Below are 15913 nucleotides of genomic sequence, written 5' to 3' on the forward strand. Positions count from 1 at the left end.
AACTGATTGCTCATTCAGTTAAAAAATCTGCTGCACATTCCTTCCAAACAACCTGCCTCCTGCCCGCTAACTAAACATTACATGTTTGGTTAAATCTGATCCGCCATCCAAATATTGCAGTACCTGTTACATAGCATGCCCTTGACCTGCCAGTTCCAGTTGGAATCTCAAGTGCAAAAATACCAGGAGAGAGGCGCAATTTATGGCCCAACCACAATCAGAACAAGGCAGCACAAGAAAACCCACTGGAAAGTCTGTTCTCACAAGCCTGGCCGCTACCTGACAGCGCCCTTTCAATATACTAGCATTCAAGTCAAAATTCTTGGATGCAAAGCCTGCCGCAGGCCACTTCCTAGAGAGCATGTGTCCGCCACGCAAACCGCAGGTGGGAGTTTATACTGCATAGACAGTGAAATTCACCCCTTACTGTGTCCATCTGCAACAGGGGTGAATTTCACCCGCTCTGCAGTAATACGACTTAAGTGGTGAATAGACCAGCTATTAGCCCTTTGCAGAGAAGTAAATCTAATCCAGAGGACAGGTACAGAGCACAACTTTGCACATAAGCCTGAAGCACTGTTGGGACCATGTGAGGACCAATTTACTACTATATAAACTACACATCCACAAAAGTTACATTGAAACATTATTAGGGCTGCAAAGTTAAGCCTTCAAAAGTTAGGAAATGCCATAATTAAGGCTACTTATGCAACCTTAATTCAGCCCCCCTTGTTTGTATGCATTATGATACAGTCCAGTTACGTGATCTTTTTCCATAGGACCCCTGCCTCAATCAGTGCACAGAATGAAAGGTATTAAGATACCACTTAATATGCAGCTATTAATTGTTCAATGTGTGGCTCTAGGCAGTGGTGCAAATAGAATTCATTTCTTACCGGTATGCTGCACCAGCTAAAGGGGGGGAGACGTGACCTCCCCACATGACGCCCCCACATGACTCCTCACATGAGCCTGCCCTGCCCTCAGTCCGGGGCCCTGCGCTCTCCCTCTCCCCTCCCCATGCGGGGGGGCTCTGTCCTCCTCCCGCTGTGCCAGAGACTTCTGAACTGCAGGGCTCTCCGGAACCGCAGCGGCGAAAGGAGCAGAACATCAGGTGGCCCCACGCCAGCAGCTCCTCCAGCGCGGCTGTACCACCCCCAGCCTCACCCCCAGCCCTGTCCTCCGGCGGGGCTGCTGTTCAGACCCAGGACACGAGATGCAGGCACGCAGCTGCATGGAAGGGCTGGGGGCGGTACAGCAGCACTGGAGGCGCTGCACATTCTGCTCCTTTTGCCGCTGCAGTTCATAGATTCATAGATTCTAGGACTGGAAGGGACCTCGAGAGGTCATCGAGTCCAGTCCCCTGCCCTCATTGCAGGACCAAATACTGTCTAGACCATCCCTGATAGACATTTATCTAACCTACTCTTAAATATCTCCAGAGATGGAAATTCTACAACCTTCCTAGGCAGTTTATTCCAGTGTTTAGCCACCCTGACAGTTAGGAACTTTTTCCTAATGTCCAACCTAAACCTCCCTTGCTGCAGTTTAAGCCCATTGCTTCTTGTTCTATCCTTAGAGGCTAAGGTGAACAAGTTTTCTCCCTCCTCCTTATGACACCCTTTTAGATACCTGAAAACTGCTATCATGTCCCCTCTCAGTCTTCTCTTTTCCAAACTAAACAAACCCAATTCTTTCAGCCTTCCTTCATTGGTCATGTTCTCAAGACCTTTAATCATTCTTGTTGCTCTTCTCTGGACCCTCTCCAATTTCTCCACATCTTTCTTTCCTGGGAATCGCAGCAGCAAAAGGAGCAGAAAGTGGGGCCACTGGGCGGCCCCACATTGGCAGCTCCTCTGGCGTGGCTGTAACGCCCTCCAGCCCTGTCCTCTGGCAGGGCTGCCTACAGACCCCAGACAGGAGATGCTAGATGCAGCTGCATGGAAGGGCTGGGGGCAGTACAGCCACACCAGAGGAGCTACTGGCCTGCGGCCGCCTGGTGGCCCCACATTCTGCTTCTCCTGTATCTTTCTAGTACGGCGTACCGGCTATAAATAGCTTACTGGTGCGGTGTACCGGACCGGACCGCCCTACTTGCACCACTGGCTCTAGGCCTTACAGTAACACCTCGCTTAACGTTGTAGTTATGTTCCTGAAAAATGTGATTTTAAGAGAAACGATGTTAAGTGCATCCAATTTCCCCATAAGAATTAATGTAAATAGAGGGGGCTTAGGTTCCAGGGAAATTTTTTTCACCAGACAAAAAAGTATATATTATATAGATATACACACAGTATACATTTTAAACAAACAATTTAATACTGTTCACAGCTATGATGATAGTGAATCTTGGTTGAGGTGGTGAAGTTAGAGGGTGGAAGAGGGAGGGATATTTCCCAGGGAATGCCTTGCTGCTTAATAATGAACTAGCACTCGGCTGAGCCCTCAAGGGTTAACACATTGTTGTTAATGTAGCCTCTCACACAAGGCAGCATGAACACGAGGGAGGGGAGACAGCATAGCAGACAGAGACAGACACACACCTTGTGTGTGGGAGAGAGAGAGAGATGCACACTGCCCCTTTAAGTAAGCTGACCCACTCTTAAGTGCATTGTCTTTTTAAGTGGATCAGGAAGTTGAGACAGCAGCTGCTGCCCCAAGCTCTCTCTGTCTCCCTCCGTCCATGTCCTCTCCCTGCTCTATATGGAGAAGGGGTAAGTGGGGTGCAGGAGCAGGGGGGGAGGGGGACACCCTGACATTAGCCCCCTTTCCCCCCCTGCACAGCAAGCAGGAGTCTCTGGGAGCAGCTCCAAGGCAGAGGATAGGAACAGCATATGGCAGTGAGGGGAGGGACAGCTGAAGTGCCAACTGATAGCCTGCTGGGGGGCTGCAGCACAGGGAACTTAGGGGGAGCGGGGAGCTGATAGGGGGGCTACCGATCCACCTTGGTTACGAGCCCCCACCAGCTAGCTACAACAGGCTGCTCTTCCTGCAAGCAGTGGACAAAGCAGGCGGCTGCCAAACCACATTAGAAGGGAGCATTGCACAACTTTATACCAGCATGTTCTCTAATTGATCAGCAATGTAACAATGAAACAACATTAACCAGGATGACTTTAAGTGAGGAGTTACTGTATTTACTGAACACGATTCAAACCTGCTCTGAAAACAGAATGATTAATTTCCTGGTAGGCTTTTTAATAGCACTCATTGCTATAGTCTGAGTGCTTCAAAAATATGAATGATTTATTTTCACAACTCCTCTGAGAGGCAAGCTAGTATTATTCCCATTTTACAGATGGGAACTGAGGCACTGAAAGACTAAGTCAAAAGTATCCACTAATTTTGGGTGCCTAATTTGAGATGCCTAGAACCCGATTTTTCAGGATTTTTAGCATTATGTCATATATAGCATATATTCAAAGCATGTCTCATTGACTTCAGTTCTAGCTGTGAGCACTCAGCACCTCTGCAAATCAGACCACAGGGACTCAAGTTTGGCACCCAATGTGTTCCCAATGAGAAACACAGTTAGTGACCACCATTGAAAAGTTTGGTTTAAGCAACTTGCTCAGCGTAACATGGGGCAGGGATAGAATCCTGGTCTCCTGGGCAATATTCAAGGCTCCTTAACCAAGGGACAATCCTTTCTCCTTTTGCAACCCCCTCCCTCCCTGCCCACCTGTGACTCTGTGGGCAGGTCTTCCAGTGGCTGCTGTGGCTGCTGCTGGAGAAGGATGGTACAGGGGAGTGTGGTGGAGCCCAGGGCAACAAAGTCTTCCTAAAAGGGGGAGGGACATGAGGCCCTGCTCCCTCTCTGGCCCTGCCCCTGCTTCTCCTCTTCCCCCGGGGGCCTTCTCCCCAGCCAAGCCAGAAGCTGGAGCCTGGCCTGGGTAAAGCGGCCCAGGGAGCCTGGGCACTCTGCTCAGAGCAGATGGAGGGTTCATGGCTCTCCACAACTGCCTGGGCTCCCTAGGCTGGACTTAGGATTGCCAGGTGTCCAGTTTTTGACCGGAATGCCTGGTTGAAAAGGGACCCTGGTGGCTCTGGTCAGCACCACTGACCAGGCCGTTCAAAGTCGGGTCGGTGACGCAGCGAGGCTAAGGCAGGCTCCCTGCCTGCTGTGGCTCTGTGCAGCTCCTGGAAGCAGCGGCAGGTCCACTATCCAGTTCCCAGGTATAGGAGCAGCCAGGGAGCTCCATGCACTGCCCCCGCCTCAAGCACCAGCTCCGCAGGTCCCATTATCTGGGAACCAGGGCCAATGGGAGCTGCGGGGGCGGTGTCTGTGGACGAGGCAGTGTGCAAAGCCGCCTGGCTGCGACTCTGTGTAGGAGCTAGAGAGGGGACATGCTGATGCTTCCGGGAGCCACCTGAGGTAAGCGCTGCCCGGAGCCTGCCCCCCTCACCCTCTCCCGTGCCCCAAGTCCCTGCCCCAGCCCTGATCCCCCACCCACCCTCCAAACCCCTTGGTCCAAGCCCAGAGCACCCTCCTATACCCCAAACCCCTCATCTCCAGCCCCATCCCAGAGTGTGCACCCCAGCTGGAGCCTTTACACCCCCCTGTACCTCAACCCCCTGCCCCAACCCAGAGCCCCCTCCCGTATCCTGAACCCCTCATTTCTGGCCCCACCCCATAACCCTCACCCCCAGCCCATCCACCATCCCACACCCCAACACTCTGCCTCAGCCCAGAGCCCCCTCCCATACTTCGAACCCCTTGGCTCCCCCTTCCAGTCCAGAGCCCCCTCCTGCATCCCAAACCCCTCATCCCTGGCCCCACCCCAGAGCCCTCACCCCCTCCCGCATCCCAACCCATTGCCTCAGGCTGGAGCCCCCTCCCTCACCCTGAACTACTCATTTATGGCCCCACCCTGGAGCCCTCACCTGCTCCCGCATCCCAACCTCCTGAGCCAGCCCTGTGAAAATGAGTGAGTGAGTGAGGGTGGGGAGAGCAAACAACAGAGGGGCGGGGGGAGTGAGTGAGCAGGGGGCGGGGCCTTGGAGGAGCGGGGGGCAAGGGTGTTCAGTTTTGTGCAAGTAGAAAATTGGCAACCCTAGCTGGAATCCAGTTTCCGGTCTGGCTGGGATGTGGGGCCTCAGGGGAAGAGGAGGGGCAGGAGGCCAGGCCTGTGGTGAAAAGGGGACAGGCCAGGCCTATCCACTTTCTAAAGCCCTCCTTCTGCCCCATCAACTCCCCCATCACTCCAGCTGACCATCTGCGGGCCTGCTTGCCTGCCTCCACCCACCCACCCAGCTTGGGACTACTGCAGAAGAGACTGTAACTTCACAAGCTCACATGGTGCATGTGCCCCCTTGGACTCCCCTGCCCCCTAGTCTGCATTGGGCTGAAGGGCCTCCTCCTCCTCCCCCTCCTGCCGCCTGCCCACCAGCCTCCCCTTCATGATTTGCTGCTGCCCCCGCCTGTCTTGTGTGGTCCCCTTCACTGCCCGGTTTGTTGCTGCTGCACCTCTCTCCCCCTGCTCCTGTTTTGCGTGATCCCCTCCTCGCAGCTTGCTGCTGCCCCCTCTAGGGTTGCCAACCCTCCAGGATTGTTCTGGAGTCTCCAGTTTTAAAGATTCATATTCAATTAAAGATTATGTCATGTGATAAAACCTCCAGGACTACATCCAACCAAAGTTGGCAACCCTATGCAGGAGCCCGCCCAGTAACTGGCTGGTGGACAGCCCCCAGGCAGGAGCCCCAGCAGCAGTTCCTGGGACCCTGAGAGAAATCAGCCCCCATGCAGCAGGAGCTCAGGCATTCAGCCCCAGCCAGTTGTCATCCCCCTGTCAGCAGGGCTAGGGCAGTCAGGTCCTCCGGGGCTGTTAGCTCTGGTAGGTGGGGCTTGGGCAGGCAGCCCCTGGCTGCTGGGCTTCCACTTCAGCCCCTGGTGGCAGGAGGCAGAGTTGGGCCCACAGCTTAGTTTCTGCCCTAGGCCCAGGCCAGTCTAGGTCCTGGTTGTTGCTTAGCCACTGTTTAATTACAAAAAACCTTATTGAAGCGCAAGGAGCACATGCATAAGGTTTAGCTGGCTGAGAGAAAAAGATGGCGATGCCAAGTACACTAAAGAGCAAAGTGGCAAAAACCACTGCTAAACAGAGAAGTAGTCAATACCCAAAGGGAACATTTCACGAACGTGGTGGGTTGATGTTTTGTACACTATGTACATTGCCTTCTTGTGTCCTGAGGACATCCAGTGCCCCTGAAGGCTGGGTTGATGGACATTCCCTCTGGACTCTCCCTGCCACACACAGCTGCTGGCAGCTAGATGGTAACTTGCAGTGGGCTATGAGGACGTGACAGATAGTAGGGTCCTTGCAGCCTTGCAGGAGAGGGCAGATGGAGAGACCAATTTTCCCAGGGTAGAGAGGGGAAGCTGCAGAGCAGCACTGGGGAGAAAGGGTGGAAGGGAGGTGAGCACCACCCATATGGCCAGGTACGCCACGGGCTTGAGGGGGACAAAGAGGTCCCCCCACCAAAATGCCCTTCTCCACTATTTCCTGGGTAGTGGCTTCCAATGCCAGGAAGAAGACAACCTTCCTGTACATCCTGGAGGCTGCCACGATGACCAAGGCCCCCACCACAATGGCTGAGGGCCACGACCACCTTCACTTAGTGACATGGAGTAATGTGGCTACCAGGAGGCAACAGACACCATGACTCCTGGGGAAGGGGCCCTGGCCACAATCGATGGAATAGGAGGAGGTGGCAGCAGCAGTGGTGGACAAAGGGGCTTCAGCAGATGGCAACAGGACAGCAGGTGGTGCTGATAGGAGGCTTGGCAGTGGCTTCCCTGCCTGTCCATTCTGCTGCTGCCTCAGTGGAGGCGCTGATGATGCCAGAAGCGGTGGTGGTGGCGGTAGCCATGGGGGCGATAGGGGAGAAAGCTGAGGTGCGGCAATGATGGTGGTCAGGGATTCTCCTCCCTTCCTCTCTCCCCCACCCTGTATGGACAAAGGCACTGGAGTAGACGCCTCGCACGTGGCCAGGCTAGGGTCTGCCATTGAGAGTAGGTGAGGGGCACAGCTACAGGAGGGGGGGATAGAAACAAGGGATGGGGATAGGGAGGAAAAGGCTGATTTCTCCTCGGCACTGGCTTGAACAGAAACTGTGGGGGGATTAATTAAACAAATAAGGGAAGGTGGGAGTCACAATAGGCAATTGGGGGTGGGAAACCAGCTGCACAGGGAGTGAAGGGCAGAGATAAGTGTGAGGGAGTGAAGTGAATGGGAGTTGAACAATATGGGGGGAGGGAATCACAAGGTCAGGGATTGGGCAGGTGCAAGCAGGGCTGGGCAGGGAATAAATTGTAAAGGGAAGAGGCAAGGGAGGCAGGCAAGCAAACAGCAATGTGGGCTCTGGACAGCCCTGCGGGGTTCCTTGCCCTTTACAGGTGGCAGCAGGTCTTGCCACTTGGGGTCGGGGAGGGACAAGAGGATGAGAAAGTGGTATGGAGCATGACCACAAACAGATGTTTTCTGGGCATGATTTGGAGATGAAATGTCTTGATGCTGTTCAGGGGTGTGTCAGGGATGGCCAGGGAGGCTCATGGGGCAGAGGTCCAATGATGAGTTCTGGGGAGATGGGGTGAGGGATGGGTGGGGAGCCCCCTCCTGTAGGACCCACTTGAGTCAAGATACAGAAGCTGGGGGCATGGCTGCCTCACCTCCTGGAGCACACAACATGGGACATGCAGGGTGGGCAACCCTATGTGCTGACTGAGCACCACAGGATGCACCCAGATGCTCCATCGCAGTCCAGGAGGTCTCCGATTCTGGTGGCACCAGCCAGAACCAACCTCCAGCACACCAAAGGGGACTCCACCACTGTTAGGGTTCCCTCCCCACTCTGAACTCTGGGGTACATATGTGGGGACCCGCATGAAAGACTCCCTAAGTTTATTTCTACCAGCGTAGGTTAAAAACTTCCCCAAGGCACAAATTCTTTCCTTGTCCTTGGACGGTATTGCTGCCACCACCAAGTGATTTAGACAAAGATTCAGAAAAAGGATCACTTGGAGTTTCTATTTCCCCAAAATATCCCCCCAACCCCTTCACCCCGTTTCCTGGGGAAGCTTGAGAATAATATACCAACCAATAGGTTAACCAAATGAGTACAGACCAGACCCTTGGGTTTTTAGGACACTAAAAACCAGTCAGGTTCTTAAAAGAAGAACTTTATTATAAAGAAAAAAGTAAAAGAAGCAGCTCTGTAAAATCAGGATGGAAGGTAATTTTACTGGGTAATAAGATTTAAAACACAGAGGATTCCCCTCTAGGCTCAACTTCAAAGTTACAAAAAGCAGGAATAAACCTCCCTCTTAGCATAGGGAAAATTCACAAGCTAAAACAAAAGATAATCTAACGCATTTCTTTGCTTTACTTACAATTTTTGTAATCTTAGATGCTTATTTCAGGTAGGGTTTTAGGAGAGGTTTTTTTTCCCCTGCCTGGTCTCTCTCTCTGTCCTAAGAGAGCACAACAAAGAGAGCACAAACAAAAACTCCCTCCCCCAGATTTGAAAGTATCTTCTTTCTTTATTGGTCCTTTTGGTCAGGTGCCAACCAGGTTATTTGAACTTTTTAACCCCTTACAGGTAAAGGAGGGATTTTATGCTACCCTTAGCTGTGTGTTTATGACAACCACATGCATACAAAAGTGTGGGTTGTGTAGTAGGGGGTCTGTGAGGTGATCCCTCAGCAGCTGCTAAGGACCTGGTCACTAACCTAGATTCCAGGTTGTGAGGAAACCAGGTGAAAGCCTAGGAGCTCAGAGAGGTCTCAGGAAAGACCTATTTGGTGGAGATAAAAGAGCTGCGGGTCATATCAGAGCACTCGAAGGCAGCAGAGGAAAGCGTGCCCCATGGAAAGCAGCACTTTACGTGCACTGTAAAGGAGTCTCTGCAGGGCCTGGAGGCAGAAGGCGTGGACCTGACTGAGGATACCTACCAGTGCCCATCTGCCTTCCCCCAGGCGGAGACTCAGGACATCCACAGAGACCCAGTGCAGGCCCGGACAGAAAAACTCCAGGATTTTCTTCTGGAGTCTGGCCTGGGTTCCCAGGGCAGGCTCGGGATGTTGAATTGGTGCCAGAGCGTGGACAGGACTAGCTGGTTGATCACAAGTGCCCTTCCTCCGAAAAGAAAGGCACCAGAGCAGCCCCATCCATCTCTACAACCAGTTAGTCCCGCATGTCCAGGGTGGTGTTAAAATCTCCACCCAGGACCAAGCACTCATGAGTAAGGCTACATTTTTGTTATGGGTATTTTTATTCAAAATCATGGACAGGGCATTGGAAATAAACAAGAAAATCACAGAAATGTACACACAGTAATGCAGTTTTCACTACATCATTACAGAACGTTTAAATTGCCTATTTAAACCTTATATAATGTTGACTGCTGACAGGATTAACTGTTAGAGTGTAAAATGGTCATTTATTAACAGAGCTTTCCACGATTCTGAAACAGCATGTGGTACATCACAGGTTGTCATCTTTGATTGAGCATCTGTCATCTCGCAAGATATCTTTGTAAGACGAAAATGATCTCTCGCAGTCCACACTGTGATTGGGCACTGATAAACACCTCAAAGCTATTACGGCCAGACTTGGAAAATAATCTTTTAAGTTGCACCAAAATTCCAGTATGTCAAGGCACTTCATTTCAGAAACTGCACTGCTATAGCTCCAATCTCATTGTCTCGTTGCCATCTCATTGTCTTCAAACATGGGAATAGACTAAAATACATTTAGTGATGCAAGGTCAAGAAGTTTGGCCTGATTGGTATCAAACACTCAGCAGGTTTTAAGAAAACTGGCAGCATGTTGACAAAACCGTTCAGAACCAGTCATGTAGGCTTTGATTTTATGTGTTTTCGCAAAGGGCTTTCTTAGCTAACAGGTGGTCAGTAGTGCCACTGAAGGCCTTTGCCCAACTGGCAAGATTGGCTTAATCATTGACCACCTTATGTGATCTGATTTTTGGTTTTTCATAAGCTATGAGAGTTGCCATTATTCTTGGTGCAAATGCTTCTATTGCTGCAATATCTGCTTTTATTTCCCTTGATTTACTTAAGGTGACCACATCTACAATAGATGAACTACAGTTTCGTTCACACTCCTCCTCAAAAAAATCCACATAATCCTGCAGGTCGCTGGTATGAAAATGGACAGCTTCAAACCAGTCCCACCTTGTGATTACTGGAGTAGGTGGAATTGCAGGCACTTTCCCTTTCCCCCGCAATGATTGACTGAACCGTGCTTTGCGGGCAAGGCAGGCAGTGAATGCACATTTTACAGCAATGACAAGTTCATTTACTTTTCCAAACCTTTTTCTCCAGATATCGCTCACTAAGTTGAGAAGATGTGCAATGCATGTTACATGCACTCTATTCAGAAAAAGTGCTTTGAGGATTCATTTCCAGATTTTGTTCATATATGCAGCATTGTCAGTGACAAAGGCAATGATTTTATCGAAAGGAATTCCATATTTCTGAATTGTTTCCACCACTGCATGACTCACAGTTTTAAAGTTAACAGTCTCCAAACATATACATGCTATTAGCAAAGACTTCAATTCCAAACTACCTTCCCCTTGTCAGCTTGAAATGTCTGTAAAAGACAAACAGGCCACTGCCAGGATATTCAATATGTAGCGCCCTTCAGCATCAGTTGTTTCATCTTCTACGAGACTAATTCCAAAACATTGATTCAGCAGTTCGTTCAAGTCACTGACATGTCTTTCAAACTTTTTGGCAAGTATGCTCTTAGAAGATGATCCGAAGTAGGTATAAAACCAATGTTTTTCAGGGAGCTTTCCAGATAGCTTTTCATAGCAAGGTTGTCTAGGACATGTGAATGTTAGCAGAACAGGAAACCTCTAAGTCGGTAAATTTCTGTCCTGATGCAGCTGTTCTTCGGTTTTTACAGTAAATAGCTCACTCACTGTTCTTTGTAGTTTGGCTTTCGTGCTCGGACCTGCTTCAAGCTTTTGTGCCTTACCTTTATGCAAAGCACTTTCTATATCAGAGGGGTAGCCATGTTAGTCTGGATCTGTAAAAAGCAACAGAGGGTCCTGTGCACCTTTAAGACTAATAGATGTATTGGAGCATAAGCTTTCGTGGGTGAATGTCTGACGAAGTGGGCATTCACCCATGAAAGCTTATGCTCCAATACATCTGTTAGTCTTAAAGGTGCCACAGACCCTCTGCCACTTTCTATATGTTTCTCACAGCTTCCTTTTTGTGTGTAATCTACAGGAACATTACATACTCCACCACTGCTGGCATAAATCATAGGCCTAGTAGCTCCCTCTCAATGAGTGGGAGGTCTCCTATAGGTCATCTGGGTGGGGGCTGCCGCTAAGCCTGCTTCTGCACCCCTGAGAAAGTCCACAGGGTGGACCTGGCCAAGGAGGTTCTAGCAGTGGAGCAGGGTGACATAATCCCTCTCCTGGAGTCCCTTCTTGAGGGGGCCTCAGAGAGACACTCCTCCCCCCTCCGCCCCGCTCTTCCATCATCTGTAACCCTGATTGGCACTGAGGTAGTACCTGACTCGGTTTTGATGGGGAGGAACCTCTTTCTTTGTTTGGGGGCCTCCAGGCCATCATCTAGGAGATCAAGGCCCTGGGTCTGATCCCTGTAGTCCAAAGGGAGGATGACCCTTTGCCAGTGGCTCTCAGTCTGAGTGCCAAGTCCATCATGATGCCTGCCCCCATCTTCCCACCTCCCCAGCCTTCTGCACCGGATGCTCGCCTGCTTTTCCATCTGGTGTGCCCCCTTCCCTTGCCACCTTTCTGGCTGCTGATGGCACTGTGCTTGGAGCTGCTGAGCCCATCAAGGTGATGGTCAGAGCTTAGCAGCTGGGCTTAAAGCTTTCTGAAATGGGGCTGTTTTTCCTGGAGCAGCTTGGGAGTCCCAGCCTAAGTTCCCTGTAAGCTGCGTGGCTGGGAGGCTGTCCAGCAGGCTATCAAGTGCCGTGCAGTTCAGGAGTCTCTCCCTTCACTGCTGTGTGCTGCTCCTGCCCTCTGCCTTGGAGCTGCTCCCAGGAGCCTCCTGCTTGCTCTGCAGAATGCGGGGAAAAGGGGTGCTGATGTCAGGGTGTCCCCCACCCCTGTGCCCCATCTCCACAGGGTGGGGGGGACAACAACACAACAGGGGTCAGGATGGAGGGAGCTTGCTGGTAGCTGCTGCTGTGTCTTCTGAACTTGCTGATCTACTTAAAAGGGCAGCATACTTAAAGTCAGGTCAGCGTATTTAAAGGGGTAACACACATCTCTGTCACACACACTCATGCGCGCACACACACGGTGTGTGTCTGTCACACATACACACATTCTTTCACACTCCCCTCTGAACACATAATTGTATTGTTGTGGCTGTTACTTCTTTCAAGTATGTTATTTTAGTTTTTTGACTGCTATATGCATTTCATCATTTTTATTTCTCTCTTACACTTAAATTTAATTCTTTGAGCAGTGAGTTCTAAAATGCATAACCTGTCCTGGCTGGAGTAATTATCCCTACGGTAACTTTTAAAAATATATATATATTATATCTAGGTTTTTGGTTTCTACTGGTGGCGCACATCTGCCCATTCCTCGATATGGTGCACATAACAAAATTCATTCCGCATATGGATGGAAAAAATTAGAGGGAACACTGGTCCCAACCCAGTCCATATTCCACCTGATGCCAAGGCTGTGGGCACTGAGTCCATTGTGGCACAGTGTCACAGAGGGGACCCTTGGCCCTACCTGTTTCACCCATGTGCTTGGTGAGCTGCGGGGAAACCCCCAATCCCACTCCTGACCCCACTCCTTCACCCTCTTATGCTACTGCCGCCACTGGAGCTGTCATTATCCCTTCCTTGGGGGGAGACTCTCAGAAGGAGGTATTTGTGTTGCCCTTCTCCCTGTCCCACCGGGCACTGCTGTGCTTCCTCTGCTGCTCACTCTTCTGTCAGGGGCAAGGTGGACCATGTGGTGCAGATGGTGCTGTGTCAGCGTTCTGTCACCACTGAGGAAAGTCCATCCAAAGGTCACAGGAATGTTGATGGGAACCACCCACAGAATCACCAGGAGTCCATCGGCTTAGTCGAGTCTGTAGACCTCTGGGCCCCCGCTGTGCCACAGAACAAGCTGTGCCAGATCCTGGAGGATTCATAGAATCATAGGACTGGAAGGGACCTTGAGAGATCATCTAGTCCAGTCCCCTGCACTCAAGGCAGGACTAAGTATTATCTAGACCATCCCTGACAGGTGTTTATCTAACCTGCTCTTAAAAATCTCCAATGCTGGAGATACCACAACCTCCCTAGGCAATTAATTTATTCCAGTGCTTAGCCACCCTGACAGTTAGAAAGTTTTTCCTAATGTACAACCTAAACCTCCCTTGCTGCAACTTAAGCCCATTGCTTCTTGTCCTATCCTCGGCGGTTAAGAAAAACAATTTTTTCCCCTCCTCCTTTTAACAACCTTTGATGTACTTGAAAACTGTTATCATGTCCCCCCTCAGTCTTCTCTTTTCCAGACTAAACAAACCCAGTTTTTTCAATCTTCCCTCATAGGTCATGTTTTCTAGACCGTTAGTCATTTTTGTTGCTCTTCTCTGGACTCTCTCCAATTTGTCCACATCCTTCCTAAAATGTGGCGCCCAGAACTGGACACAATTCTCTAGTTGAGGCCTAATCAGTATGCAGTAGAGCGGAAGAATTACTTCTTGTGTCTTGCTTACAACACTCCTGCTAATACATCCCAGAAGGATGTTCGCTTTTTTTGCAACAGCGTTACACTGGTGACTCATATTTAGCTTGTGGTCCACTATGACCCCCAGATCTCTTTCCGCAGTACTCCTTCCTAGGCAGTCATTTCCCATTTTATATGTGTGCAACTGATTGTTCCTTCCTAAATGGAGTACTCTGCATTTGTCCTTATTGAATTTAATCCTATTTACTTCAGACCATTTCTCCAGTTTGTCCAGATCATTTTGAATTTTAATCCTATCCTCCAAAGCACTTGCAATCCCTCCCAATTTGGTATCGTCCACAAACATTATTAGTGTACTCTCTATGCCATCATCTAAATAATTGATGAAGATATTGAACAGAACTGGACCCAGAACTAATCCCTGTGGGACTCAACTTGTTATGTCCTTCCAGCATGATTGTGAACCACTGATAACTACTCTCTGGGAATGGTTTTCCAATCAGTTTTGCACCCACCTTATAGTAGCTCCATCTAGATTGCATTTCCCTAGTTTGCTTATGAGAAGGTCATGCGAGACAGTATCAAAAGCTCTACTAAAGTCTAGCTATATCACGTCTACCACCTCCCCTCTATACACAAGGCTTGTTACCCTGTCAAAGAAAGCTATCAGGTTGGTTTGATGGGGTTTGTTCTTGACAAATCCATGCTTACTGTTACTTATCACCTTATTATCTTCTAGATGTTTGCAAATTGATTGCTTAATTATTTGCTCCATTATCTTTCCGGGTACAGAAGTTAAGCTGACTGGTCTGTAATTCCCTGGGTTGTCCTTATTTCCTTGTTTATAAATTGGCACTGTATGTGCCCTTTTCCAGTCTTCTGGAATCTCTCCCGTCTTCCATGACTTTTCAAAGATAATCTCTAGTGGCTCAGATATCTCCTCACTCCGTTCCTTGAGTAATCTAGGATGCATTTCATCAGGCCCTGGTTACCTGAAGACATCTAATTTTTCCAAGTAATTTTTAACTTGTTCTTTCCCTATTTTAGCATCTTCTGATCCTGCCTCATTTTCACTGGTATTCACTATGTTAGATGTCCAATCACCACCAACCTTCTTGGTGAAAACTGAAACAAAGAAGTCATTAAGCACCTTTGCCATTTCCACATTTTCTGTTATTGTTCCCCCTCCCCCATTGAGTAACGGGCCTACCCTGTCCTTGGTCTTCCTCTTGCTTCTAATGTATTTGTAGAATGTTTTCTTGTTACCCTTTATATCTCTAGCTAGTTTGATCTCATTTTGTGCTTTGGCCTTTCTAATTTTGTCCCTACACACTTGTGTTATTTGTTTCTATTCATCCTTTGTAATTTGACCTAGTTTCCACTTTTTGTAGGACTCTTTTTTGATTTTTAGATAATTGAAGATCTGATTAAGCCAGGGTGGTCTCTTGCCATACTTCCTATCTTTCCTATGCAGTGAGATAGTTTGCTCTTGTGCCCTTAATAATGTCTCTTTGAAAAACTGCCAACTGTCTTCAATTGTTTTTCCCCTTAGACTTGCTTCCTATGGGATCTTACCTACGAACTCCCTGAGTTTGCTAAAGTCTCCCTTCTTGAAATTCAGTGTCTTTATTTTGCTGTTCTCTCTCCTACCATTCCTTGAACTCTATCATTTCATAATCACTTTCACCCAAGCTGCCTTCCACTTTCAAATTCTCAACCAGTTCCTTCCTATTTGTCAAAATCAAATCTAGAACAGCCTCTCCCCTAGTAGCTTTCTCCACCTTCTGAAATAAAAAATTGTCTCCAATACATTCCAAGAACTTATTGGATAATCTGTGCCCTGCTGTGTTATTTTCCCAACAAATGTCTGAGTAGTCGAAGTCCCCCATCACCACCAAGTCCTGTGCTTTGGATGATTTTGTTAGTTGTTTTAAAAAAGCCTCATCCACCTCTTCTTCCTGGTTACATCTGTAGTAGACCCCTACCATGACATCACCCTTGTTTTTTACCCCTTTTATCCTTACCCAGAGACTTTCAATAAGTCTGTCTCCTATTTCCATCTCAACCTCAGTCCAAGTGTACACATTTTTAATATATAAGGCAACACCTCCTCCCTTTTTTCCCCTGACTGTCCTTCCTGAGCAAGCTGTACCCTTCTATACCAATATTCCAGTCATGTGTATTATCGCACCAGGAGTCTGTGATGCCA

This window comes from Chrysemys picta, chromosome 2, assembly GCF_011386835.1.
Source record: "Chrysemys picta bellii isolate R12L10 chromosome 2, ASM1138683v2, whole genome shotgun sequence".
Classification (NCBI taxonomy): domain Eukaryota; kingdom Metazoa; phylum Chordata; order Testudines; family Emydidae; genus Chrysemys; species Chrysemys picta.